The 15,907-nt window shown below is 37.9% G+C and overlaps 1 protein-coding gene across 9 annotated transcripts in view; it reads left to right on the plus strand.

The window, feature by feature from the left end:
* The first annotated feature begins 3,943 nt into the window (after positions 1–3,943).
* GCM1 (glial cells missing transcription factor 1) overlaps positions 3,944–15,907 on the plus strand; it is a 54,258-nt gene continuing 42,294 nt past the window's right edge. For 8 of the 9 annotated variants that reach the window (XM_039853008.1, XM_039853007.1, XM_039853013.1 and 5 more), the window contains exons 1-2: positions 6,865–7,356; positions 11,606–11,737. The gene's annotated coding sequence lies outside the window, so the exon portion shown is untranslated. Of the gene's footprint in view, positions 4,101–6,864; positions 7,357–11,605; positions 11,738–15,907 lie in introns of those variants that run through there. The other variant, XM_039853009.1, reaches the window with a different exon arrangement.

Consider the following 15,907-nt stretch of genomic DNA (forward strand, 5'->3'; position numbering starts at 1 on the left):
TCATAGAGTTAAACTATTAGGGTGCATAGATGTACAAAATAAACTGAAAAAGAGAGACTGTCTCCCAGGTTGGAAATATGTTTCCATGGAAGATATCTACATAATTTAAGAAGGAAAGGTGTCACAATGGACTATCAGCTAAAGAAACATTGTCATTGTCATCGTCGTCGTCATCATCATCATCATCATCATCATCACCGCCATCACCACGATCTTCTTCTTCATTGTCAAAACACTGGGTACTCTTTGTTGAGTTTAGATTATATTTAGGATAAGTATTCTAAATTACAGCAATCAGTTAATGAGTTGTCATCGTGCCCATTTGTTTAGAAGGGAATTCAGGCTTCTGGTAACTCATCGTCTCCAAAACCCACACTACTAACAATTATGATGTATTACAGAGATTGGCAAATTTTCCCTGTAAAGGGTCAGATAACAAATATTTTAAATTTTGTAGGTTATATGGTTTCTGTTGAAATTTCTCAACTCTGCTGTTGGAACAACAGAGAAGCCCTGAACAACCCATAAATGAAGATTGCAGCTGTGTTCCACTAAACCTTTGTTTACGGACACTGAAATTTGAATTTTACATATTTTTCATATGTCATGAAATAGTCTTATTTTGATTTTTTCCAAACATTTAAAAGTGTAAACACTAGTCTTAACCGAAGGATTTACAAAAACAGGCATCAGAAGACGTTGGCCCTGGGAGCCATAGTTTGCAGACCTCCGATGTACTTAACTTTGAAATAGTAGTTATAGAGTCCCAAGTTGGCAGTTTCCTTCCAAATGCAGTCAAAAGGGTGGGGAATCTCACCCATGGGACTAGAGTCTATGTGGAAATGAGCACATTGGCACTAATACTCAGTGTTTACTGAGGATAACCCTGTGGCTAGTCACTGTGCTTTACTTAGAATATTCCATGTAATCTTCATAGAAACTCCATAAAGTAGTTACTGATATTCTCCCCCTCTTTATAAAGAAATTCAGACATAGAGAAATTAAGTAGTGTGCCCAAAATAACACAGCTAGTTTGTGATTGAGTGGGGATTTGAATTCAAGGAATCTAACTCTAAAGCCTGTGCATTTAACTATTATGCTTTACTGCTTCCATTAAATATTTAGTTTTAGTCCCTCTCTCCCCTTCATCAGACATGCCTGCCATGGCTCTTCTATCCCAGGGACCCTACTGCCAGAGATCCTTCCTAGGAAACACTCAAATGAGAATAGGGTCATAGATGATATTTGCAAGTGAAAGGTTTATAGTCGTTTTTATTTCCTTTCTTTCCCAAACTTTCTCCGAATTGGTTACATTATTTTATAATTTAAAATTAATTTCTAAATGTTAAGCTAAGTTACTATGAGGTCAAGAATGGCATAATTCTATATTCAGTCATTTGCACATAGCCTTCCTGATTTTTGTCATTATTATCATCTCTGTTATTATTTACTTAATAGCTTTTATTAAATATGTTCACTTTAAAAAAATGAATATCTTGGGGTGGCTCCATGGTGTATTGGTTAGCATATCTGTTTTGCAGCAGAAGGTCCTGGGTTCATGCCCCACGTGGAGCCATGGACCATACCCTGGGTATGCCTGGCCCAGGGTGCGCCTGGCCCCAGGTGCCCCTGGCCCTGGGTGTGGTGCACACAGCGAGTGTGGGAGGGAACGCCCCACCTTCAGAGATCCAGTTTTTAAAGGGAAACGGCAACATCCATGGGTCAGGGGTGAAAGTGGGGGCGGGGGTGAATTAAAGAGGGGGAAAAAATAAAATAAAAATATAAATAAATATCTCAAAAGAAAATATCTTGTGACAGCATAAAATAGAAATTACATTTGCCACAAATATAAAGTAATTGTAAAAATAAATGCAGCAGAAATCAAACAATATTCTCAAAGCTAATTAACACCAGTATCTGATGAAAGCTTGGATCCTTGTCGAAAGGATGATTACCCAATATTAGGGACCTTCTCCTAAACCGAATCAGAATGATTAGAGGAGCATTGAGCTACTGTTAACGGGTGCGATAGGTCTTACAGCTCTTCGAAGGTCTATTTGCACTTTAATAAAGTAATCTTGGGAACAACACATTGGCTGAAGGGAAAGAATTCTCTCAAAGTTGTACTTCAGATGTAGGACTAGTAAGAGTGAAAGAGATATGTGTATGTACACATTAAGGTTAGGTTTGGGTGAGCAGGTGGCCTTTTCTAGGGCACCCTAAATTGTTTGACCTTGTTCACAGGCCTCGCAAGCAAGGGACGACGGTACACAGGTAATAGAGTGCTCATTTCCAGGCCTAGGCCACTCGGGTCATTTACCAGGGCCTGACTACAGCTCCTTAGCTACTCAGGCAGATATTCAGGGAGAGAAAAACATGCTTTTCTCTTCTTCCTTCTGGAAACACCTATCGCAGACAGGCAGAAATAAAAAATAGATCCAAACTGAGAGCAAACCAAGTGCTACAGAAGTAGACTTCCTGCAAAACTGGCTTAGCAGCTTTTTCCCCCTTTCAATTTAGTCTTTGCTTATTGCTACAGTTACTGCCACTAACTACAACTAAAGATCTAAAGAACAAATAAATCTATCAACATTATGATGTATTAAAAAGAGCTCTAGAGTTGGAAGCCCGAAATCTGACCCTCTTTTGACACTTAGCTGTTTCGTGATAACGAACGATTTATCCCATTGCCCGCCGTTTCTCATCTTCCATTAAATCTTCAATTCTCTCCGTCTTATTTGAATGGATTAGCCTCTGGGGGCCGCAGTTAGCTCTCCTAAGAGGAGAACAACAATATCTTATCCCTTTGTAAAAGTCTGGGGACTGAACCAGAATAATGTTTTGTACCCATCAGTTTGAGGTCATACTAATGTAGGGAGGAAGCATGAGAACTAAATGTTAAGCTATATTCGGAGACTGCAATGTGCCGATCAGCCCAATGGCTAAACCACAAAGAAACCTACAGAACAAAGGAAGACTCCTGCCGAGATTACTAACAAACCATTTACCCATTCCATGAAGGGAAAACAGAGTCTTTAAGTTGTACCCTACGTTCATTCCCTATGGCCAAAAAACATGGGGATCTTACAGTCAAAGGCTGGAGACTGCCAGCATGCTTTCTCACTTTATATCCATTCTTTTCACTCTACGTGCCCTTAGCTTTCACACTGCATACCCATACCATCAAAAGAAAATAGAAAAGCAAAGTAAACTGTAATTCATAGAAACTAAGAATGATATATAAACTGAATTCCCTGAACACGCAGGGTTCCTCTCTCTTTTCTCTCTGTCCCTCTCAGCTCTCTCACTCTTTGTCTCTGAGAGGAGCGTTACTGCTTCCCTTTTGACTCTAACTCTGGCATGCGTTTGAATTCTTTCTTGCTTTCAGTCAAGAACCCTCCCTCTTTCGGTGCAGAATTTGAATCTCGGGGGATTCGCCCTGTCCTGCGTTATCTTTCTTAGCTGACTACCAAGGAACCGAAGGAAATAAACTCGATCCACCCAAGGTCCTTCGGGCAACGGTTGACCCCGTTCTTGGGATCTAGTAGAGACCAGCCCTCTAACTGAGTAGTCTATCAGTCTCATCTGTCTTTCCTACTTCTCTTCCTCTAACTTCCCTGAAACCCGGCACCTCCATTGGAATCGAGAAGAAGATCCACTGAGGGATCACCCCACCTGGACTCCAAATTAAAACTGCGCAGGAACCTTTCGGCCACAACAGGAAGGTGAATACCAAGGAGTCATCTATCTTTTACTTTTGGCCCCTGGTTTTCTTTTTAGCTGGGGGCTCGGTACTGGAGAAGTAGTAGGCTGCAGGAGCTCACCTGGACTAATTTCCTGATCTTGCTCCTTAGCCTTTTCCTTGACTCCTCCCCTTTCTAGCGGGAAGTCGTAATGGGGAAGAGGCGGGGATACGGTAGCCACCTGGGCTAAATTCTCCAACCCTGTCCCCTCTGTGTCATATTTTCATTTCTCGATTGGCTTTGGAACGCCAGAGCAATCTCCAGAGAAAGCCCTGATCGTTCGGGATTGGGTTCAGCTGCCACCCAATGGGGCCAAGTTTTCTCGATTTTCGTCTCCAGTAGTGCGGAACTAACAAGGTAGTTTTTTCCCTTTATTTATCTCTCTCCGCCCTCGATGTTCCAACAATTCTTAACTTAGCTCTTCATCCCCAGCAGTGTGAGACTAATAAGGTAGCTCTTTCTGGAGGAGCTAGACTTCTTTTTCCCTTTCCTCCCTTTCTCTCCAAGGTGCAGCAGCAGAGCCCCACAACTTCTGTATCAGGCTTTGACCGCTGTACCCCTGGCGGGCCGAGGGACATCCGCCCACACACTCCCCTCAGCTGGTGGAGGGATTCACCCTCAGTTTCAGCCCTTAAGCTGAGCTCACGCTCCTGCTTCCCTGTCAGCAGACTGGGCCCCCCTCCCCACTGCTGGCCCAATTCTAGCGGTGCACAACCCCCTCCCCTCTCTTCCACTTTTCCTGTGGCAAGCACACATGCCAGCCCACGCACATGCCCTCCAAGATGGCGAGGACTAGGGCTCAGTTGTCAGGTGCCGCTGTGGTCTTTCCTCACAGCTAGGACCCATAGTACCCCCACCTCCACAAACATCTATACTAACCGTGGGTGGGAGACCAAGCATCCCCAAAGACTCTCCATTGGGCTGTCTCTTAAATCACTAGAACCAATTCAAACACAACAATCTTAAGAAAAAAAAACAACTCATATTTTTCTACAATTCAGAAACTTCACAAAATTTAAGGTCTTATAAGATTTTTCTAACTCTCAGTAACTTTCTAGGTCTTGCAGCTAACCAGAAATGTAAACATAGCCACTACTGCCTGAGGCCAAGGTAATTGAAGAAAAAAAAGGGGACACTTTTAAAAACACAAGCAGCTAGTCTCACAACCCATACCTCGCCCCTGCCTTTTTCCCAGCCTCCTTAAAACTGTCAAGGGCAAATGAAAAATTTGCATCTTCTACAATCATCGGTAACTCTGTTTATGTGTATGATCTCTGATATCTATGTTTGTGTTCTATATATAAAATAATGTCTTTGCTTTTGGATGATATTACCAATTTAAAATATTTAATCAGCTTTGAAAAAATTAAGTGCTTTTATAAATTAAATAAATAATAAAAACTGACCCAAATACTTTTTAAGATCATGTGATCTAAGAAAATATTTGATACTAAGGCCAGTTTAAGTTTTGGTTAAATAGACATGTCTTTTCGACTTTTTATCATTAAATATGGTAAAATTAAATATAGTATCTTTTGTTTTACCTGAGTTTACAAAAAAAAAATTGCTTAGTAATAATGGACTTTTAAAATCTCATGGAGTTATTAATGGAGTTATTAAGAAATAATAATTATGTCATAGTATATATATATGTATATATGTGTATGTATATGTATACACATACCGAAATGTGGTTTTCCAAATTCTTTTGGTAGCTCGAAACTTTAGAGTTTTACTAAGTTTAGTAAATGATAAAAATTATTAAATATCTAGATATTTCAAAATAACATGAAATGCTGGAACAGTGTTATTAGATAAGTCTGAGTTCACTACTTTTGGCTTATTGTGGATAAATTAAAAGGTAAATTAGAATGTTAATGAATGTCTTTTACTTTATTAAAAATGCTTCTTAAAAGTGGTAAATATATTGCCAACAAAATCCTACTCTTCTAGGGGTTACAAAATGTATTCATAAATTTGCCAATCTAAAGAATGCTAATTGCTTACTCTTTAGCTGTCACTAGAAATTGAAGTTTCTAAGAGTTTTTTAAGAACTCTAATTATGATGGAAAAGAAAATGTATGATTTTGGTAATAGAAGGTTTGTGAAGAGAAATCTTGAAGAGAAATTCTTTTATATATGGTTAAGCTAAAAGAGATTGGAGTAAATATAATTAATTAAGTAAATTTATTTATTTGTTTGTTTATTCTTATAAGTAAGTAAATTTAAATATCAAAAGTAAGCTAATACAAAATTAAAGTTGGGTTGCCTCTGCTAAATAAGATGATTTTTCTTGGACTATTGGTCTGCTACTGATGTTATGGAAAAGTTTTTAGAGTAGAAAGCAAGGATCCTGTGCTTTCTCAAAATAATTTTCTGTGTTTTATATTGTCTTAACCAGGTTCTTGATTACTTAACAAAATGAAGAAAAAGAAAAAACTAAGTCTCTACAATAGTAAAAACTAAGTTTTGCTAATAATTACGTAAACTTCTATATTTCACGCCTGCTAGGGTTCATGTTACCCTTCTCAATGTCAGATATAAGCCAGTGTAAAGAACAATTAGGCTGTTTCTACCAAAACCCCAGACAAGTTTAGGAATGAATTAATTAAATTTGGCCTGACCTTTTCCCTAACCTGGCAGGATGTTATAGTAGTTCTGACCCACTGTTGCATCCAGGATGAAAAGGCTCGGATTCTAGAGAAGGCCGGGGAATTTGCTGTCAATCAAGTGGCTAGCAAGGCAGTCCCAGAACAATCCTCAGTGGAACTATGAGGATGGGAAAGATCAGCTAAGGATGGGTCACTTTCTTATTATGCATATTGAAAGAAATTTTAAAAAGATGCTAAACTAAGTCGATGAACTATAATAAAGTAAAAGAGATTGCTCAGAAAAAGGATAAGAATACAGCTATATATCTTAACCAGTTTTCTGAGGCTTTTAGAAAACATACTAAAGTCTGATGAGGGCCAGGCACTCCTGGCTATACATTCCATAACTCAGGCTGTGCCAGATATTTGGAGGAAGCTCCAAAAGTTGGGAGCCGAACCCCAAACCCCACAGGCTACCTTGGTGTCAGAGGGCTTTAAGCTGCTCAATAACTGGGACCAGGCAGAGAAAAGAGTAAAAAAAAAAAAAAGGTGCAAATTTTAGCTGCCACAATGCAGGGACCATCTCGAGGTGATCCTAAGCGATAAAAACCTTTTAGGCCAGGAGAACCTCGACCTTGGTTGGCATCATCAGGACTGGGACACAATCAATGCACATACTGCAAAAAAGAAGGGCTCTAGAAAGGCAAATATCCATCCAGCCCCGGGAAGCCAGGGAGGGGTGGGCCTCCTACGCCCTCTCCCATCATGGCTAGCCTCTCAACTGAGAGAGCTACCTTCTCTGACAGAGGAGGCCAGAGCACTCGCCAGCTCCAGTCCTAGAAAGATCAATTGCCATCACAAAAGTGGAGCCTCAGGTCACCCTCAGCATGGCAGGTAGGAAAACTGAATTTTTACTAGATCCTGGAGCTGCCTACTCTGTCCTGACCTGTTTCATGGGCCTCTCTCCAAGACTGACTACACTGACTACCCGATGATGGGAACAACTGGCCAGCCAGCCTAAGGTAGGATAATTTACTTTTCCCTTTATTTGTGAGACTGGATCTAAGATTATAGCACATTCCTTCCTATATGTTCCTGAGTGTCCATCTTCTTAATTGGCCAAGACTTATTACCTAAATTAAGAGTCTCCATCTTTTTGGGTGTACCTTAGTAAAGGATCTCAGAAACCTTAAACTTAAAAATAATGACTTACTTCTTGCTAGTATAAGTAATCTCATGGATCGGCCTGATCTTTACTTCTACACTGCCCTCATCTGACTTAACTTCTGCCACTTCACACATCCCCCTCCCCCAGGAAAGGAGATTCTCTGTCCCTCCTGAGTCTGAGGAAAGAAGGAGCTGCCACGCCTGCTCCAGCCTTATACTACACAGCTTTCTTGGCTTCCTCTGTCATCCAGCCTTGTCTAGACAGCTCTCATCACCTTCCGCCCTGTGTTAATACCAGAAATTTCTTTGCTATAAAATGACTCCACCACTCAAGTTATATAGGACTCCATTAAAGGATACCTACCAAATATCACTTGGCTTTTTCCCCTCCTAGGACCCCTGGTAACTGTCTTACTTTTATTACTTTTAGGCCCTTGTCTCTTTAATCTTGTACTTTCCAGGCTTCTTTAATTCCACATAAAGATGACAGTCATGCAAGACTTCCAACTGTTTCCAGTTACTAAAACCACCCCACATTCTCTGCCTCTAGAGTCCTTAGAACAGGCTTCCAGGCATTTTTATTCCTGACAGGCAGGGACTACAAGCCTATCTCAGCTTTGAAAAAGTTACAGAAGACAGACCTATTCCCCAACATCCCCTTAAGGGAATAAAATCTCTGAGGGAGAAATAAAATAGGAAAGAGGCATGAGAACTAAATATTTAACCAAGTGATATTCAGAGCCTGCAGTGTGCTGCCAGACCACAGAACCAGGCCACAGGGAACCTACAGGAACAGAAAAAGATTCCTGCTGGGATTACTAACAAACTATTTACCCATACCGTCAAAGGAAAATAGGGAAAAAAAGTCTTTAAACTGTAATTCCTAGAAACTAAGAATCACATATACGCTGCATTCCCCGAACATTCAGGGTCCCTCTTGTTGTTTGTCTCTCTCAGTCCCACTCAGTCTCTGTCTGTCTCTCAGTCTCTCTCATTTCTCTGTTTTTGAGAGAAGACCGTATCTCTGTTTGTGGAGCATCATTCCTGCTCTTATAAACTTTCCTTTCGTCTCTTAACTCTGGAGTGTGCTTAAATTTTTTCCTGCACACAGTCAAAGACCCCTGCCTTATCCCTTGGTGTAGCACTTGAGTCCCTACTGGGTGGGTGGGTTGGGGCGGGGGGGCGGTGGATTTGCCCCACCTTACATCACTATGGTGGCTTTCACAAGCAACCCCAAATCTAAGCTTATAAATGCCTCAAGATTATGAAATCTAAGCTAAGGACAACTAATAACAAGCAGCTAACTAGGCTTTAAACTATAGCCAATCAATAATTTTCTAAGCTTTACTTCTACCTTTTCTCTATAAAAAAAAATCTCTTTCTACTCCTATTGATGGAGTGTTCCTAACCACTTTTGGCTTGGCACTGCCCACTGTGGAATGGATTTTTGCTTAAATAAACTCTTATTTAAAAAAATTTTTTTTAAATATGCCTCAATTTACCCATTAACACCCTCAATAATCTAATTATGTCCTGAGAGTAAACTTACATGAAATGCCAGAAATAGAGAAGAAAGTTAAATGCCACCTCAAGGCAGCAAAGAGACAAATCCAGAATATGGAAACATTCTATAGGAAAACAGACCTGTTTTCTGAAAGTCAATGACATGAGGATGAATAGAGAGGGGACTACCTTAGGAGAAAACACTAAAGAGACATAACAACCTCATGTAATGTGAATCCTGATTCAAAGAAACCAACTTTAAAAAAGACTTTTTGAGATAATGAAGGAAGCCTGATTATGAGCGATGTAGTAGGTAATACCAAGAAAAAGTAACCTAGGAGTGATAGCAACATTGTGGCTTTAGAGAGTCGATACGATTTCAAGTATCTTTTTAAAAATATTTTAGCAAATGTTTATGATAGCCTTATTCATAATTGCCCCAAACTGGAAACAACACAAAAGTCCATCAACAGGTGAATGGATAAACCAACAGCCATACAATAGAATATTACTTAGCAATACAAAACAACAAACTCTTGATACATACAACAACAAGGATAAATTATGAAAGAATTATGCTGAGTTAAAGAAGCCAGATTCAAAAGGAGTATATACTCTATAATTACATTTATACGACATCCTGAAAAAGACAGAAAATTGATCAGTGGTTGACAGGGCCTAGGGTGGAAGGATGGGATTGACTACAAAGAAGCAAGGGAAATTTTGATGGGTGATGAAGAAGTTCCCTATCTTGCTGGAAATGTTCTATATCTCAGTAACTTACGTAACTGTATACATTTGTCAAAATTCATTGAACTGTACACCCAGAAAGGATGAATTGTACTCTATGTAAATTATATTTTAATAAACCAAACTTTAAAAACAACCCAAAACAGAATGAAACCAAGAGCTAAGGAAGAGAGAGAAGGAATAAGGAAGGAAAAGAGAGAGAGGAGGAGGGGAGGATACTCTGCAGAGCAGGCTTGGAGCCTAGAGACCAAGAAAAACTTGCAAACACCAATCAGTGCAAGGTCATAAGTAATTTTGAGAACCACTGCCTCCCTTGTCTGTTTCCACAGCCTCAGGGAGAAAAACAAAAAGATAAATTCTAATTCTCATTTTCTTTCCTGTTTTCTCTGCTGTGCATCTCAGAGCAGCAGCAGTTTCTTTTGCTGTCACCCTTTTCTTCACCTTTTTCATGTTCTCTGTGAAGAAAGGCTCATCTCTTCTTGTAGACTCAGCACTGGCTGCTGGAAGCAGGGGCCAAAACATTTGATATCACCTTGATTTAACAAGAACAGCCTGTTCTGGGGACAAAACAAGCAGTGACCCAGAAGTTTTTGTTAGAGAATCTGACTGCATTGATCGAAGTAAATGAAAGAATGGATAAGTATTTTTACTGCCAGCAGTCCGGCTAAGAATTGATGGGAAAACATTCAGAAAGAATTAAATAGAAAACAATGGTGTTTCCTTGTCAGCATCCTTGCCAGCTGGCAGAGAATTCTTTTCATATTTTGGCAAATATGTCCCATATCGCATCCTCTGGCCCTCTCAGGACACTTTTCAGACGAGGAGAGCTGTCTAATCACAACTTCTGTATGTCATCCTAAGTCCTTTACTGAGCTGTGGTTTTTATGAGATCAAAGTACATTTGTTAAAGACTTCAAGTTGATTGATTAGCAAAATAATGAACTGTCTTATCTCCTTATTTACACCTTCCATTTCCATACCTAATCACTCATTTGTTGATAAAATATTGCCTCTTGTAACAAGAATTTTGATAATCACCAAGAAATCAAACTTAGAATTTTAGAAGAGTGTTATTTCATCTCATATCTTAAAATTTTATTTTTGAGTTTATTCTTTAAATGTTTGAATGGGTAATGTGACTCAGAAAGTAAGAAAAAATTAGAGTATTAGACTGAAGTTTTCTTTCTACAGTTATCTCTGTTGCCCAGCACCCACTCCACTAAAACAAGGTAATTTTTCCCTAGAGATTTTTTTAATTAAATGTATTGGGGTGACATTGGTTAATAAAATTATATAGATTTCAAGTGTACAATTCAATAATATGTCATATGTGTATTGCACTGCATGTTCACGACCCAAAGTCAAATCTTCCATCACCATGTATTTGACCCCCTTTACCCTTTTTTACCTCCCCCACTCTACTCTTTCTCTCTGGTCACCACTAAATTTGTCTGTGTCTATGAGTTTTTATTTGTTTGCCTTATTTATTTGTTGTTTTCAGTTTTATATCCCACATATAAGTGAAATCATATGTTTCACAACTTTTTCTGTCTGACTTATTTCACTTAGCACGGTAATCTCAAGGTCCATCCATGTTGTCACAAATGGTAGTATTTCATCTTTTCTAAGGGCTGACTAATATTCCATTGTATATATGTACCACATATTCTTAATCCAATTGTCTATCAAAGGGCACTTCTGTTGTTTCCATGTTTTGGGCACCATGAATAATGCTGCAATAAACCTAGGAGTGCATATATCTTTGCAGATAAATAATTTCAAATTTTGGGAGTAGATACCCAGAAGAGGGATTGCTGGATCATGTGGTAATTCTAGTCTTAAATTTTTCAGGAAACTCCATGCTGTTTTTCGTAGTAGCTGTATCAATTTATATTCCCACCAGCAGCGTCTGAGGGTTCTTTTCCACATAAACTCATCGACACTTGTTATGACTTGTCCTGTTGATGATAGCCATTCTAACAGGTATGAGGTGGTATCTCATTGTGCTTTTTTAAAAATCAATTAATAAAATTAATTAATTATTTATCTTTTTGGTGACATTGGTTAACAATATCCAGTAATTTTCAGGTGTACAATTTAACAGTAAGGCATACATATATTGCATTGTGTATTCCCCACCCATAGTTAGATTTCTTTCTGTCACCCCATTACCCCATCTACCTCTCCTCCCCCTTCCCCCCAACCCTCTGGTTACCACTAGTCTATTGTCCATGTCCATGAGTCTCTGCTTGTTTGTCCTGTTTGTTGCTTTTAGGTTTATATCCCACATATAAGTGTTATCATGTGGTTTTCAACTTTTTTTGTCTGGCTCATTTCGCTTAGCATGATTATCTCGAGGTCCATCCATGTTGTCATAAATGACAGTATTTCATGTCTTCTTATGGCTGAGTAATATTACATTGTATGTATGTGTCACAGTTTCTTTATCCACTTATCTCTCATAAGACACTTCGATTGCTTCCATATCCTGGCCACCATGAATAATGCTGTTATGAACATCAGTGTGCAAATATCTTTTCGGATATGAGTTTTCAAGTCTTTGGGGTAAATACCCAGTAGAGGGATTGCTGGATCATATGGTAGATCAAGTCTTAGTTTTTTGAGAAACCTCCATACTGTTTTCCATAGTGGCTATACCAATTTGCAGTCTCACCAGCAGTGTATGAGAGTTCTTTTTCTCCACATCTTCTCCAACATTTGTTATTACTTGTCCTATTGACAATAGTTAGTCTAACAGGTGAGAGATGGTATCTCATTGTGGTTTTAATTTGCATTCCCCTAATAGCTAGTTATGTTGAGCATCTTTTCATATGTTTGTTGGCCATTTGTATGTTCTCTAGGAAGAAGTGTCTGTTCAGGTCCTCTGCCCAATTTTTGATTGGATTGTTTGGTTTTTGTTGTTATTGAATTGTATGAATTCTTTGTATATTTTGGATATTAGGCCTTTATCGGGGTGTTGCTTGCAAATATATTTTCCCATTCAGATGATTGTCTCTTTACTTTGTTGACGGTTTCTTTTGCTGTGCAGAAGCTTTTTAGTTTGATACAGTCCCATTCATTTATTTTCACTTTACTCCCCTTACCTTTGAAGTCAAATTCATAAAATCCTCTTTAATTCCAAGGTCCATGAGTTTAGTTCTTATGTTTTCTTCTATGTACTTTATTGTTTCAGGTCTTATATTCAGGTCCTTAATCCATTTTGAGTTAATTCTGGTGTGTGGTGATAGACAATAGTCTAGTTTCATTCTTTTACAGGTAGCTTTCCAGTTTTTCTAGCACCATTTAGTGAACAGACTTTTCTTCCTCCACTGCATGTTTTTGGGTTTTTCTGTTGAAAATTATTTGCCCATATAAACATGAGTTTATTTCTGGACTCTCAATTCTGTTCCACTAGTCTGTGTGTCTGTTTTTCTGCCAATACCATGCTGTTTTGATTATTGTTGCTTTGTAGTATAATCTGAAGTTGGGCAGAGTGATACCTCCAGTCTCATTCTTTTTTCTCAGAATGCCTTTGGCAATTCAGGGTCTTTTGTGCTTCCATAGAAATCTGATATTTTGTTCTATTTCTTTAAAAATGCCTATGGGATTTTGATTGGGATTGCATTAAATCTGTATAGTGCTTTAGGTAATAAGGTCATTTTAACTATGTTAATTCTTCCAATCCAAGAACATGGAATATCTTTCCATTTCTTTGTATCTTCTTCAATTTCTTTTAACAAAGTCTTATAATTTTTTTTATATAGGTCCTTCATATGTTTCATTAGACTTATTCCTAGGCATTTTATTCTTTTTGTTGCAATTGCAAAAGGAATTATTTTTTCCATTTCTTTTTCTGACACTTCATTATTAGAGTACAGGAATGCTATGGATTTTTGAACATTGATTTTGTATCCAGAAACTTTACTGTATTTACTTATTGTTTCTAGTAGTGTTCTTGTGGAGTCTTTAGGGTTTTCTATATAGAGAATCATGTCGTCTGCAAATAGTGACAGTTTCCTATTTAGATGGCTTTTATATCTTTCTCTTGCCTGATTGCACTCACTAAGACTTCCAATGTTATACTGAATAACAGTGGTAATAGGGGACAGCCTCGCCTTGTTCCTGATCTTACAGGGAAGGTTTTTAGTTTTTCACCATTAAGTATAATGTTGGCTAAGGGTTTGTCACATATGGCCTTTATTATGTTAAGGTACCTTCCTTCTATACTGATTTTGTTAAGTGTTTTGATCATAAATGGATGCTGTATCTTGTCAAAGGCTTTTTCTGCATCTATTGACATGATCATATAATTCTTATTTTTTAATTTGTTTGTATGGTGTATATCACATTAATAGATTTACATATGTTGAACCATTCCTGTGCCTCTGGGATGAAGCCCACTTGATCATGGTGTATAATCTTTTTAATATGTTGCTGTATTTGGTTCGCTAGTATCTTATTTAGGATTTTTGCATCTGTTTACATGAGAGATGTAGTTTTCTTTTTTTGTGATATCTTTACCAGGTTTTGGTATCAGAGTGATATTGGCCTTATAAAATGAGTTGAGAAATATTGTTTCCTCTTCAAATTTTTGGAAGAGTTTGAAGAGAATAGGTATTCGATTTTCTTTGAATGTTTGGCAGAATTCACTGGTGAAGCCATCTGGTCCTGGACTTTTACTTTTTGGTAGTTTTTTTTAATTTATTTTTTTTTTGGTGACATTGGTTTTTTTATAGGTTTTTGATGATTGTTTCAATTTCCATACTGCTGATAGGTCTATTTAGATTTTCCAGTTCTTCACGATTCAGTCTAGGAAGGTTGTGCTTTTCTAAGTACTTGTCCATTTCTTCTAGGTTATTGAATTCGGTGTTATATACTTTTTTCATTGTATTCTTGTATAATCCTTTGTATTTCTGCGATATCAGTTGTAATTTCTTCTCTTTCGACCCGATTTTGTTTATTTGTGTCCTTTCTCTTTTTTCTTTAGTGAGTCAAGCCAGGGGTTTGTCAATTTAATTAACCTTCTCAAAGAATCAGCTCTTCGTTGCATTTATTTTTTTTATTTTTTTTCAATTACATTTAATTTTGCTCTAATTTTATTTCTTTCCTTCTACTGACTTAAGGCTTCATTTGTTCCTCCTTTTCTAGTTTTTTAAGGTGAAGTATTAGTTTGTTTATCTGGGCTTGTTCTTGTTTTTTGAGATAGGCCTGTAATGATATGAACTTTCCTCTTATTACCACTTTTTGCCATGTCCCAAAAGTTTTGATATGTTGTACTTTCATTATCATTCGTTTCTATGTATCTCTTGATCATTCTTTTTATTTCTTTTCTGACCCAGTCATTCTACAGCAGCGTGTTGTTTAATCTTCATGTATTTGTGGTTCTTTCCACTTTCTTTTTACAGTTAACCTCCGATTTCAAAACATTATGATCAGAGAATATGGTTGGTATGATTTCAACCATCTTATATTTGTTGAGGCTATCTCTGTGTCCCAATATGTAGTCAATCCTTGAGAATGTTCCGTGTGCACTAGAGAAGAATGTATAAGGAGCTGTTTTGGGATAAAAAGGCTCTATAAATGTCAATTATGCCCAGTTGGTCTAATGTTTCATTTAAAGATGTTATTTCCTTATAGATTTTCTGTTTGGATGAAGTGTCCATATCCTACAGTGGAGTATTTAGGTCCCCTACTATGATAGTGTTTTGGTCTGTTTCTCTCTTTAGTTCTGTTAGTAATTGCTTTATATATTTCATGGCTCCCTGATTGGGAGCATAGATATTAATAAGTGTTATGTCTTCTTGGTGCATGATTTCCTTTATCATTAGGAAGTGTTCCTCAGTATCTTTCTGTTCCTTTTTTATTTTGAAGTCTGTTTCATCCAATATTAGTACCACTATTCCTGCTTTTCTCCAAATGCCATTTGCTTGAAATATCATTTTCCACCCTTTCACTTTGAGCCTATATTTGTCTTTGGAGCTGAGATGTGTCTCTTGGAGGCAGTTTATGGTTGGGTTTTGTTTTTTTGCAATCTGCAACTCTGTGCCTTTTTATCGGTGAGTTCAGTCCATTTACTTTTAGGGTGATTATTGAAATATGAGGTTTTCCTATAAGCATTTTATCTTTTGCTTTCTGGTAGCTTGGTGTTTCCAT

Source organism: Pteropus medius, unplaced genomic scaffold (assembly GCF_902729225.1).
Source record: "Pteropus medius unplaced genomic scaffold, Ma_sr-lr_union100, whole genome shotgun sequence".
Lineage (NCBI taxonomy): Eukaryota > Metazoa > Chordata > Mammalia > Chiroptera > Pteropodidae > Pteropus > Pteropus medius.